The sequence below is a fragment of the Anarhichas minor genome, unplaced genomic scaffold (assembly GCF_050575085.1).
Source record: "Anarhichas minor isolate MPS153535 unplaced genomic scaffold, ASM5057508v1 ptg000011l, whole genome shotgun sequence".
NCBI classification, from domain to species: Eukaryota; Metazoa; Chordata; class Actinopteri; order Perciformes; family Anarhichadidae; genus Anarhichas; species Anarhichas minor.
The window spans coordinates 4525001-4538700 of NW_027466457.1; the positions used below are offsets into that span (position 1 = coordinate 4525001).

At 42.7% G+C, this 13700-nt stretch overlaps 1 protein-coding gene across 1 annotated transcript in view; it reads right to left on the reverse strand.

The window, feature by feature from the left end:
* frmd4a (FERM domain containing 4A) overlaps positions 1–13700 on the reverse strand; it is a 105134-nt gene that overhangs the window by 84559 nt on the left and 6875 nt on the right. The gene's annotated exons all lie outside the window — the stretch shown is intronic.

The following is a 13700-nucleotide window of genomic DNA, read 5'->3' on the forward strand; positions in this document are numbered from 1 at the left end:
TCGCCAGCATCCATGTTTTCATTGTCCTGGAATAGAGAAATGATTTATGGTTTGTTTTGTTTTGCAATGCAACATTTGTTTGGGCAGCATCAACTGCCATCTTTAATTTGTTCATCCAAATGAAGTCACTTACAGAGGCAAAAGAGCAATCTGCTACAATGGTACTGGCAGATCTATGTGGTATCTGTGGGATTAAAGTAGTAAGCCAAGAAGAGTGTTAATTACCGTCAAAAATCAATTAACCACATTATCATCATTACATATTTAAAATCCTACCTCCTGGTGGAGACTTGAGCTAAACTGCTGTACAGTAGATGGGTTAATCCAGGAATTATGCCAGCAGTGATAGGCCGCGTGATATTTGAAAAAGCTCACATACATACTGAACATCTGAAGACCTGAGAGAGGTTTGTATCGCTTTCAACAAGATGTGCATGCTATTGGTTACTGCTGGTTGGTGTCAGACTCATGGCCGAGGTTGAGATTTACTATATGATATATTGGAGAAGCTACTTTAGCCCATTCCCAGAGCCAAGGGTCCTGGCCATGTTTGAGAGAGCTGGTCTGATTGTTGCCAGAGGGAATATGTCTGACATCCAATCTAGAGTTCATTAAACAGCAATCCCAGGAAACATGCTGCACATGCACATTAATACCCCCATAGACACACACACACACACACACACACACAGAAAATGTCCTCCACCAATATGCACAGAGATATACATTTGCTGTGTGGCCGCCCTCATCGGCCTGCAGTGCTGGAGGTAGTTAAAGGGAGCGGGGGGAAGCATCTCCTCTCTCACACCTCACCACAGCTCAGAGGGAGGAACATCTTATCTCACTGCTGCAGAGAGACAGAGAATTAGAGAGGGAGAAAGATGGATGGTAGAGGGTAATGTGAGCAGGGTTTTGCAGGAGAAGGACATAAGGGATTGAGAGAGAGAGAGAGAGAGAGAGAGAGAGAGTGGGCAAGATAAAATAGCAGTGACAGAGAAAGAGAGAGAGAGACAGAATATTTAATCAGTCTCATTTCCATAACTTCCATCTACCAAAGAAGCCTTTGTGGTCCTACTGATTAAAAATGTGTTGTTTTAGCCAGATTTAACAAACACATAATCATCCGACTGACTACGTTCATAGCAGCTAAGGAGCTTCTGCTGGATGCTACAGCGCAGCACTAACAATGGAAACTCTTTCCGCCCTCCTCACATGTGTACATTGATGTATCTTCCCCATTTAAATGCACATTTGTGTCCGAAAAGGAACAGTGAATTGGTTGTATTCATCGTGAGCCGCGGTATAAACATGCCCGATGCTATGAAGTCACTCCAGAATGGTCTCCTAGCAACCGTTGTCAGGGGCAACCAGCCCCCTCTGCAGAGAGAGAAAGAGAGACACATAGGAGGGTGACAGCGTGGTCGAGAGCTGACCGTGGCTAGATTACCGTTTGCTGTGTCTTCATGGCGTCACAATCTTTGCAACCCTAAGTCGGTTTCATCAGCTCCCATCATGCACCATTACTCAGACACACAGAGCCCTGGCTTTGCATGTTTAGCGCACTCATTTTGTTTGCAGGTACCCACAGAAATCTGACCTATTTCTATTTGTGACACATGCTGTATGTATACTCACACACATGCCCGAAGCACGGCCAGACACTCACTATTGCATGTACCGGTCCTGACGTTAACACCCATCCACATGCACACACTGCCCTCTACTGCTGAAGCTCAAACTAAACATGCAGGCATTTCCTCAATCCAAATACAATATGACAAAGTATGAGACCAAGACATTAACCTCTTATTCTCGGAGCCGTTTTTGAGGTCTCTGAGCGAAAAAACATAGCCCTACAAAACTGACCATAGCTCTGTAACTACAAGGTCGATTTTAATAATTTTTGTTGATATAATCAGATCACAACACCTGTGACATAGTTTACATTGGTCATATTGTGAATATGTTGCTGGTTAATATAGAAAATAAAACATAACACAGCTGAAAGTGAAAATATTCAGCCTCGCCTGGGAAAAATGCACTTTCCGTGATAAAAGGTTATTGAAATAATGCAGCTAGCTCCCTGAATCTTTCCCAAGTCATAGCATAACTGATCAGTAGTTATTAAAAAAAGGTTAAAGTGGAATAAAGTGGAATAAAGTTAAGAATAAGAGGTTTTAGTCAGGCGAGGCATCATTTTCGAACCAGCTGTTGCAGCTCTTACATTGTACTTTTATACACTATATAACTATATATTTCACTTTCTTTATCACTCATATGATTCAATACATCCAAATACAGATAATAGGAATCATATTCATATTCATAACATCATCAGAGCCAGTTTTGGCTGTCATCTGTAGGATTTTCTCAGTTCATGTGTGTGTGTGTGGCTGGATCTCAGCCTATCCTCGGTCGATTTCCAAAAACAACCCCTCTTTAGACGCGTCATCGTCTTAGGAAGACTCATGCCAAATTTGGTGGCGATCGTCAAAAGATTTCGTACAATAAAGTTGCCAGAAGTGAGGCGTGTACCCCGGCGGAAATTTCCGGTCGCAGGCAGTCTGACCACTCGCCCAAGCCCCCTTGACCGCTCTTATTCTGGAAACAAGTCGGAAGTCAACAGTATGCAGTTGGCAGCAATGACTACAGCTTTGGAACGGAAATTCCGCGACGTTATTATCCATATTTTGAGAAAACCTGGGCGCATAACCACGATTTTTGTCGGCGAAGTTCAGCATGAAGGTACGTTTGATCATCCACCAACGGTTTAGTGCTTCTACGGATCGTAAAACAGAAGTTAGTTACGTGTTCCGCCACGTGTGCTAATGCTAATAAATGCATTGTATGACTGGGTAGCTGTTAGCATGAGGGTACAAACATTGATTTACTGTACTCATAGCGCCGATTTCTGGCCCGGATTTGGTGCTCTTATGCCACGATATACTTGTGCTTATATGAGTAGCCTATAGTTGTCTTTGGAGTTTATAATAAGTGACTTATATGATGTTGTTGTCCAGACGTTGCTGGTTCATCGAAAATAAAAAGTGGCCGTGTCCACACTACTGGCTAATAATCAGGCTATTTGCTGCATGTGAGTTTGAGGGGTTCTGAGCCCGAGAGCCCCCAAATTTGGGGGCGTCGTGCTCAAGAGGCTTTCAAAGGATAAGAAAATCAATTAGCATATTGTTTGCCACAATTTCATCTTTGCTCAATCTCCAGTTGTCATGAATAAAGTAAAAACACATGAACCGATGATGCAATAATAGATAATGCACGGATAATGGAAATGCTGAGTTCAATCTGCTCCCTGCATAATGATACGATCTGGATTCCCATTACTTACTGGAATATTAATACAGAAACACTTTCTATTCATAACATGCATGTCTTTGTTGTCTCGTATCTTTGAACTGACTATAATTGAATCCTCCAAGAGTCCGTAGAGCACTACCATGCATCGATTAACATGTCATTCAGATACTGATGATTCCTCTTGGAGGGAAATGACTCCTCTGCTTCAGGGTGTGATTAAGAAGCTGACAACATTCAAAAGCAGCAGTAGCTCATGACTGCGGAAGCAGACGTCTTCGTGACCATGTAGACACAACTATGATGAGAAAAGCAGAAGGGTAAAATGCTGGCCTCTCTCATTAGCTGCTGCTGAGATGCCCTTATGAGCAAGGAACTCCTGATGGCTCAAGTGGTCAGCACCAGAAGACTGTGGGTGCATTGGGCAGTTTCTCTTGGAAATATATCAGTTTCTCTGATATATATATATATAGTTTGGTGGGTTTTGGCTTCCACAGTGATGCAGATGATACGGAGTAACTTTATTTGTATCTCATTCGAATCATTTTGAAACAGGATCTGGTAAAAATCGGTGCGTATGCTTCGATGCCATGTGGCTTTGAAGCAATACTTAGATTGGCTTCTGGCTGGTGTGTGTCTGCTGGGTAATATATTATGCATTACAGAGCGGATTATTGTGGCTAAGGTCATGTAATGCTGAAATAAGCGGCTCTGATATCAGTCATCAATCAGTCATAACACCAGCTTGTCAGCCTATTAGCAACACCCAGCTGCATCAACTGGGACGAAAAGCAGACTTCATTTAATAGTAACAATTGTGAACTGCTTACATCCTGTGTGTGTGTGTGTGTGTGTGTGTGTGTGTGTGTGTGTGTGTGTGTGTGTGTGTGTGTGTGTGTGTGTGTGTGTGTGTGTGTGTGTAAATGTGTAAATGTGAACGGACTCATGGGGGGGATGCCATTAACAGTAACCTGCTGAGGAGAAGCGTTCACTGTTGACCTTCCTGCTTCCTCACCGGCTCATAACTGCAGGGGTTGCATGTTTTAACTATGCAACTGTGCTCAGACCACCTGAAGAAATTCCAGTCGAAGAACAAGACACAACACGAAGACACTTTGCAGCCTCCAGGGATCCAATAAACCTTGCAAAATTCATAAAGCACCATTAAAAGCCCAAATAAGCACATTGTACTCTTTCCTTGTGGAAAATAAAAGACTTAATTTAGATCTGATTCAAAGGTCTTTATCTCCCTCTAGAGGCAGAAAAAAGAAGCCACAATAAACTCTTTCATCATCTTCCTTCTGCCATTGCTCCACAGTGAATCATCTGTAAAATCTGTGGTGGTAATATCTCCTTACTTTTCTAAATCATGTAACAGCTCTGCTATCATGTTTATGAATATGATCTTTACATCAACTCAATCAATCAATAAAAACAAATATGTCAAAAAAGGAACTAGTGTAAGCATTTCACTGTTCATTGTGACACCATGAGAAACGAAGAGCAGTGGACGTGTTTCTCAACGTTTAGTCCCACATAAAGGCACATTTCTCAGAAACCATGTCGCATCGTGTTGCAACAGGATGTAGGTGGTTGACCTCCTCCTCCGGTTTCACACTTTATGCACGTTTTATTTCAGTAAAGCAAAATGGAAAAAGTAGGTCATTCTCCACGACTACCATTATGAGCCAAGTCTCAAGCGCACAAACAGACCAACACCTAAAATATAAAATATTTTCAGAACATTTTCTTAGTTTTCACTGAATATATGAGCCAAAAGTTGTGTGATTGTTTCCGACAGTTGTTTTTCAATGGGGAAAAATGTGTGAGCTGCTGTCCAAAACCTTTATTAGAGTAAAGACACTGCAATTGTTACCTACAATATAATACAAATATGCAGGCCATGGCACTTCACCTCCAATTGCAAAGAGGTGCATGAACTGCAGAAAACAGAAATGCTATCAAACCATTAGTCTGCACAATAAGTGCTGCAATTCTTCTACGTGCTCCAGTGCTTCACCTTTCTCTAGTCTGAAGGTTTCACTTCTTGTCTGGCACAGTGGTTCGCTTAAAAAAAGAGGAATCAGCTAAATATTCTTTTAGATTCATAAATACGCACATATTCACCTCAAAGGTTTGTGTCTACTTGTACCTACACAATGACAGGTTTTTTGCACATTTCATTTCAAAGATAAGTCCCAACCTATTTCACCACTGGCCAGTGGATGGCGTGTTGAAACATTGTTAACCAATGACATGCTTATTTTTTATAAATGTGGTAAGAAATATTAAAACCAGAATTGATGTGTTCAATATAGTTTAGTTTACATCTCAATAAACCTGTTTAAAGTCCCAGTCAAATGGAAGTTAGACTGTCTTTAGCATCATACTGCAGGTATTCCCCAGTAAAACTAAAATATTTGAGCGGTGTACAGTGCAGGAGGGATTTAAATCAAATCATTTGCATTTGATTGGACTGCTAAAAAGTGGGCGGGCTTGTTTGGTACAAACTTATAAGCAAACATCATATTTTGTTTTACAGGAAGTAAATATGATTGGGTTTAAATATAAGAATAAAAAATGCATATTTTCTGTAAAAATTTGAAATTAACAATTAGAGACTCAATCAATCCTGATGAACATTGGAACCCTGGTTCAAGAGAGGGTGGTGTGAAAGGGTGGGTAAGGGATTAAAACAAAGCCCTTCTCTCTACTTCTCATTTTGATCAAGATTTCATATTATTATTATTTTTTTTTTTCAGTAAAGGTTAAATATTGCAAATGTGGAGTGTTTCAGGGGTCATATTAGCTTCCCTGGCAGTCTATCCTGTAAGTGCTGCTAACAAGACAGCTCTTCATTATAAACAGGACCTGTTCTCTGTTAACTCACTCCATATGGCAGACAATCAGTCCCACTGGGACCGGTGTCAACCAGAGTGTAAAACGTCAGAAGCGTGCACACTGTGGTGCACACACAGAATTATACACCCATGCATACATTTATAGCAGAAGTAATACACACAAAGGGAGAGAAAGTGAACTTGGAAGCATGCAGAGATTGGTCTTTCTTCTCAGACATCTGCTCAGTCCCAGAGACAGATGGTCAGCCAATCAGACCGCCTGGTGCTTCTGCTACTCTCCGCCTCCCATGCCACCCTGCCACCCCTCCCCTAAACCTGCGTCCTGGCACACATGACAGGTGGCACCTTGCAAATGTGATACCGCCATTGCCCTGGAAAATCATTTATGTATTCATTACATTAAAAACAAGCACACAGCAGAAAACCAAAAAAAATGAATCTAACTCAAATCACTTTTTTTTCTCCACTACCTAAATTCACAACAATTTGGTTCACAGACAGTTTACACAGATCAAAGGCAAGAGAACACAAAAAGCAATAGACAGAGAATACTAACTGACCTCGTCAGCCGGTGAATGCAGTGCACCTAAACCATACCCAGGGTCTTGCCTCAGATTCGGCCATGATTGATTAAACTGGAATACACTGAGTTTATTGTGTTTTGATGCTGCAACACCGAGCAGAAAACCCTCATTTATCTACCCTGAAAGGTTTATTTCCCCGGCAGCTTGACCTTCAAGGGGACAGCCGTCAGATAAATGTCATATACGGGCTTTGCCAGGGGTAATATACTGCCAGCCAATTGAAATAAGATGGAAATCTCCGAAAGTCAGTGTAGGAATCTCATCTAAACATGTCGGTCTATTTGTTCTGGAAGCATTGATTGACTGCACCATATGGTAGGTCATATGTGGGTGTACGGGTATAGTGTATAAATGTAAAAGCGTGTGTGGGTGAGAAGGAAAGAAAGATGCAGCTCTTTCTCGTGCTGCTGTTCAATCAATGTGAAATGACCAGTATAGTACAGTGAATGCAATTCCACATCTCAGCCCCACGTTTATGCACAAACCCATAGACCGCATCCACCCAAGATTTGCATAATTAGCTAGCCTTGTTTCATCCGAGCAAATTCATCTCAGTTCCCCTGCAGAGGTACCCAGAATGCAGATGGAGAGCCTTAATAAACATCAGGATGAAGCCAGAGAGACAAGCAGACTTTGATGAGCATCTGCCAGTTTGCACATGCTGGGTCACGTCCTGCTCATTAATGGCTGTTACATTAACCCCTTCCTCTCATTACCGAGAAGAGATAGGGTCAGTTGATAACCTGGCTCACAGCCGATCAGCCATTGGATGCACAAGGAACGCCGTCACACTCCACTGAGAGCCTGCCACATACATTAACATGCAGGAAGCGATGCACTGCGCACACACACACACACACACACACACACACACACTGCAAACACTTCCCATATTCACACCTGAGAACTTCCCCTAGCTACACACACACAAACACACAAATGACCACAGCTGAGCGAGCAGATACTCTGGTGAAGTCAATTAGAATTGAGGTGCCTTCACCTCTGCAGCTCATCAATAGTCCTTAAACAGGCTGCAGTGTAAACAGCTCAGAAGATTTAATGGTATGCCGTAGGCTCTCTCACACACACAGACACACACAGACACACACACCAATCCTTATACATTTATGCATGTGGTGAGAGATGAGAACCATTTCTCTCGTTTGCGCTTTTGATTAGTCGCTTTTTCTCTCATTTACATGTTTTCTCATTCTGGAAAAAGTGAAATTCTTGGTAAATCACAACAAATTCAAAAAATATAATGTTTAACATCTGTAATGAACAAATGTTAGCGCCTAATCCAGCCAATAGCAGGATTTCTTCATGATGCAGGCCACTCAATACTGTGATCATGGACATCTTTCAAAGCTGACAAAAGAGATTTAATGCTCCAATCAATATCAAACCTGAGCTGTGACCATGACTTTGTGGACGCAGCAAATGGTTTTACATTCAACCTTGATTAAATTCCTAATATCACTCAAGTACGCCTGTTCTGCATTCAGACTGCAGCTTTAGCAAAATGATTCATTGGAAAATAATTCAAATTTTTTGGTTTATTAGAAACACTGTACAAATAAGCAAAAAGAGAAGTGAGGAGGGAGAAGAAGTACAATAGTTTTCTGTAGCAGGACGAAAACCCACACTCGTAAAAAAACAAAACAACAACAATAACGAAATACCATCTTTTGATACATGACTATGATACATAGTCTATACATGAAAACCGGCTCAAGATCACTTTTAGTTCTGGCAGTGAAAGATGTGTTTGTTTTTGTACACATAGGTTTGGATCAAAGGAAGATATAAAAGCTGACAACGTTGACAAAGCATTTGACAATGTGACAGCTTGAGAGATGTGAATTACTGACCTATTACTTACTTATTTATTGCAGTACTAAAGTGTATTCCATTATTGTAGAAACTGCAAATATATTTAGAGCATCAAAGGTGCTTTGCATGTCATTGACATGCACTCATGCACAAAGCAATGAGCAAAACAAAAGCAGAAACAGAAAGATTCAAAACCAATAAGATGAATTTGTTCTAGAGAGGTGGAGAAGTTTCGAGTATAGAGACATACAAACTTTAAAGTTCCTTATATCATGACCCTTACTATTTCACATGTATTCAATATTTCAGAACTCAAGGTAAGTATACAAGGTTTCTAATTTTGTACAGGCTTAAAGTGAAGCTAGAATTTAAATCTAACCTCACACAACAGACTTGATTTGTATTGTAGGCATAGCCCTTCTGAAAACACACCACCCTATTAATATTCATACGTTTCACACTTAACACAAAGAGCCAAGTTTATTAAATAGCAGTGTTCATTTCATGGTCTTAAAAGAAACAGCAGATTGAACACGGGCATGATGAGGTGTGTAAAAGTGTCTCTTTCCCACTGCAGCAACTACACAGCGTTAGTTAGCTGACATCAGCAGAACCAGCTCTTAGCATCACTCAAGCATGACTGTTCTGCAGTCGGACTGCAGCTTTAGGAAAATGATTAACTGGACATTTATTGTGTTTTTTATTTATTATAGTGAAACTAGCACGGTACAAATAAGCAAAAAGGGAAGCGGAGAGAAAGAAAAAGCACAAGACCTTCCTGTAGTGGGACAAGAATATAAAGTGGCGGATACTGAGACAACATCAGTAAAAGACAAAAACAATGAAATGCCATCTGTGCCTGTTGTTGGGATCTGACCCTGCTGTCCTGGCTGGCTGAGACCTTCACACGTGTTTTTCAAATAAAGGAGCAGCCATGTTCCTTCCTTTCACCAAAACGCCTGATCTGGGATCTGCAAGAAACCTCATGCCGGATGACCACACCCCCCAGCTCCAGCAGAAACCTGATGCTGGTCCCTCATTGGCCAAGAAAGGGCCCCCCACTGGTTGTGCCACCTGGTTTATAAGCCTGAGCACAGCTAGAATTCTTTCTCTTCCGTCCAGACACCGCTGGTGTAAGGAGATCCACAAGGCTCTCTTCACCCCGGACAAGCGCTGGTGTCAGGAGGTCCACAAGGCCTCTTCCCTCCGGACCTCGTCCTGGCAACAAGAAGATTCACGAGGAGCCGCGGCCTCATCAAACCCTATCAGGTCACATGTCACATTCGCTGGTCGAACCTACAGACTGTGTTTTATTTTGAGTTTTGGATCCCGTAGTGCGAGAACGGATAATCTCTACGACCCGTCCTCCCACCCTTTAGTGCACACCTTGCCGGCAAAAGAGGGCAACTGAGCCCCTACAGAGCCGAAGATTTCCGGCCTAAGACGAGCGACTCCCGCACGCCTCCGACGTTAAGAAGATCCCTCTCTGCAGCGAGGTGATCGAGTCTGCGGCTAGCTCCGATAGCCGCGCCACCGGGAGCCCTCATCTCCCGAGGACTGAATGATTCCCACCACGGGAAAAGGACCCTGCCGAACGAAGCTTCTCAAAGTAAGAGTTACTGGTATCTTGTTTTGGGGATTCTTTTATTTTGTTTTTGGTTTTATTCTCTCCTCTTTAAATCGGCTCTGCGAGTGAGATCTAGAACCGCAACTATCACCGCAAAAGCGTGCTGTTCCTCACTGCCTCACTACTGCGCAGAGCACCGCGCTCAGAGCTCGATTTTCTCTCTCTCTCTCTCTCTCTACTAACCCGCACACACACGTAGTTAGAGCTACTGATTTTGGGTGAACCTCTCAGACTCGTGATTACTTAATCTCTGACCCCTACCCACATGGTACACCGTCCCACGTGGTTCTAGCAGCCACCTCTCCGCCATTTTGGTCGCCGGTCTCTAGACTCACCATCTTGGCCTGTAGGCTCACACGCCCTATTGAGATTAACCACCATCACTGTTGAGTAGGCTCCCCCTCTCCCCCTTTCTTTACACACACACACACACACACACACACACACACACACACCTACATGTGCATATATTGATACACATATCCTTACCCCACTTTATTCATTTGACTTTAGGTATTAGATATATAATTGTATGATAGTGTTTGTTGATTTTGATAGTACTTGATTTCATCATTCATTGTTTTGATTTAATAAACTCTGTTATATTTTAAAGAGCAGTCGTCTGTGATTACTTGTGCATATGTGTGTAATAATAACTGGATGTAGTGGCCTGTGCTCGAACTTAAACCTTCACTTTCACTCTGAATGTGTAATAGTACTCAGACTATTGACATTATGAGTGAATGCTAATTATGAGACTTAGTTTTATTGTTTGGTTATTGGTCCCTGTTCGCAGGGTGGTGCCCCGTTGTTATTAATAATCATTAATAATTGTTACTGACATTAATATTTCTATTGATGTCAAGAATTAAATTTCTTAGATGCTGATAAACCAAACACGCTCCTCTACGTTCCCAACATAATGGTGCCCCGTGTGAGGCTACGTTATTCCAGTTTTATTGCAGTATGTATGCACACTAATCCATAGTATACCTTCGAATCATTTTGAATAATTTTTGAATAATTCATTTTCCTTAGAAAGTTTAATTATTAATTTTTTTTGAATAATCCAAATTTCTGAAAATTATTTTCCAAAATAGTTTGATTTTTGATATTCAAAACATTTTCCTATTTTAATTTAGTTTTAATTTTGATTTTAATCTTAATTTTAATTAAATTTTCAATTTTAATTTCCTTTCTGAAATTTGTTACTTCTTTTCCTTCCCAGGTTAGATCATTCGTTACATTTCCTAAACTAACAGTCAGCTGTGTTTAGTAGATTTGATCGTTTATTTGTAAAACCAACACTTTGTTTTGTTTTTCTTAATCACTCAAAGAAAAGTTACACACAGCTGTCACAGGCCAGAAGTGCTGAAACTACATTAGCATTTTCTACCTTTGAGTTGAAAAGCAGTAGTTAATACCTCAGAGCAACAGTAGAAATTGTAAGTCATAGAACTAGGCATTTCACTGTGCACCTCAGAGCAGTAATTGACGTCCAACAGTAGAAATCGTAAGTCACAGAACTAAGCGTTTCACTGTGCGCCTGCATTAACCGTTTTTCTTACTAACAGTAGGGAATTCTAACCACTGTTGCCATTTACAAAGAAGTAAAATGGGCAGTCAAAAACCGTACAGGTTAGGAGCAGAAGCTCACCAGGAGCCAGACAACCCTGCACCACAAGATGCAGCTGCTGGTCTCCTCAAACTCGCCCTCTCTGATGACAGGAGAAGGGGGGAGTACTCCCAGGTCCTGAGTGACCTAAGTGGGTCCGAGCCCACTTCCACAGGCGAGCGAGACATTCCGCATATGTCAAGTGTACGCCTAGAACGAACGCCCTCTCCCACGCGGGGAGAGGTAGATCACCCTCCCCTTGATTTTAATAATTATGGCGATTCAGACGGTTTAGGCCCTCTCCGCGCGCAGGGCCTGCGCACCTATCACATAGAGTCCCACACGAAGGACGTAGAGCGCTTCGATCCAAATATTCGCTACTCGAGTATTGATGACTGTCTCAGGGTCCAAATCAGGTAATGCCACCGCACTCGTTAGAAAACCCGACACCGACTCGCAGCCCACCTGACTAAGCCAAGTGACCTTCCCCTCTGCTGCTCAAGTCTACTTAGTGGGGTGGGGAAGAGAACTCAGCACACTCCCTGAAACGACCACTCCCAATTGCGCGCCCCCCTGTTCTTTAACCTTCTTGGGCGACCTTGTTCACAAAGACAATGCCCGTTGTGTATATATATATATATATTTCAGTCGTACTGGGGGGCCATAACACACTTGCTCTACTCGATTCCAGGTCAGAAACGAACCTAATGTGTCCCCCCCCACCTTTCGCATACACCTCTTGGGTACCACAACCTTAGAGGCCCTTCCAGCACCCTAGTTCGGAAAATCCTTTGTCAGCTAAGCCTTGTTTATCCTGCTCTGTCAGCGTGATCCACCTCAAGTTTGTTCAACGAAGCCACCGCCTTCTTTCAGCCGAGTCATCGCCCGGGCGTGTCAAGTCGCCAGTGCCGCAGGGGACAGAAGATGCCTAGTGCACGAGGTTTTTCTTCCAGCTCCTGCCCCGCTTTAGGGAACTGAACTTGATTTGCGCGGGGGACCTGTCTCCATCTCTAATTAGGGGGGAGGGGCGGGGGAAATGTCACCATTGCCCGCCACGACACACTACAGAATGAAGCCGTTCGCGACGCGTCCCTGAGTGCTGGCGGTGACGTGGTGATATGAGCCCTCGCCACTTGAACAGCTTGAGGGGGGAAGGCTCTGACAACAGAAACTTAGAGAGATGCACTTCGCAGGGAGTGCAACTCGCCAATCTAGCCAGTGTTGAAACCAACCAGAAAATCCGGCTTACCATTGACTACTAACGTTTAACTGCATGCTTCAACTCGCCCTGTAGGCATGCACTAACCGCTAACAAATCCAACTTCAACCAGAACATTTACAAGACCTGAAAAACTTTCATTGTGACTGTAAACTTACGCTCCACTCTCATAAATAACCCTTTGCATGCTTTAGAGACTCTACCAGAAGTGACCAAGGAAGACATAACCTATGCCGTAGCAGTCAGACTTAATGCAGGACCTCATCAAAGAACAGCTCATCTGTCAACAGCTTGAGCCGCTCTAAACCCCAGCATAGCTGGTCACCCTAGACTGTGTTAACAAAATCCGTAAATCTGCTACCACTACTGTTATGCAACCCTCACAGGTACCTCTGGCCTATAGTCTTGGCAGCGCAATTCCAATAGATCCTAAAACTTAGACATAGAACTCGCTCTAATTCTACCGATTAGAGGGAGATAAACGCACATATTATGTACAAATATATCCAGAAGCTACAGACCAGACTGGATTCCCTCCTATTCGTAACCCCACGTTTTAACCAACCTGCGACTGCTCCGCCGACGGACTCCAGTCCCGTCTAGGAGTAGAACCAGTAACCACTGTTTCCCCCCCTCACCTGCTTCTATT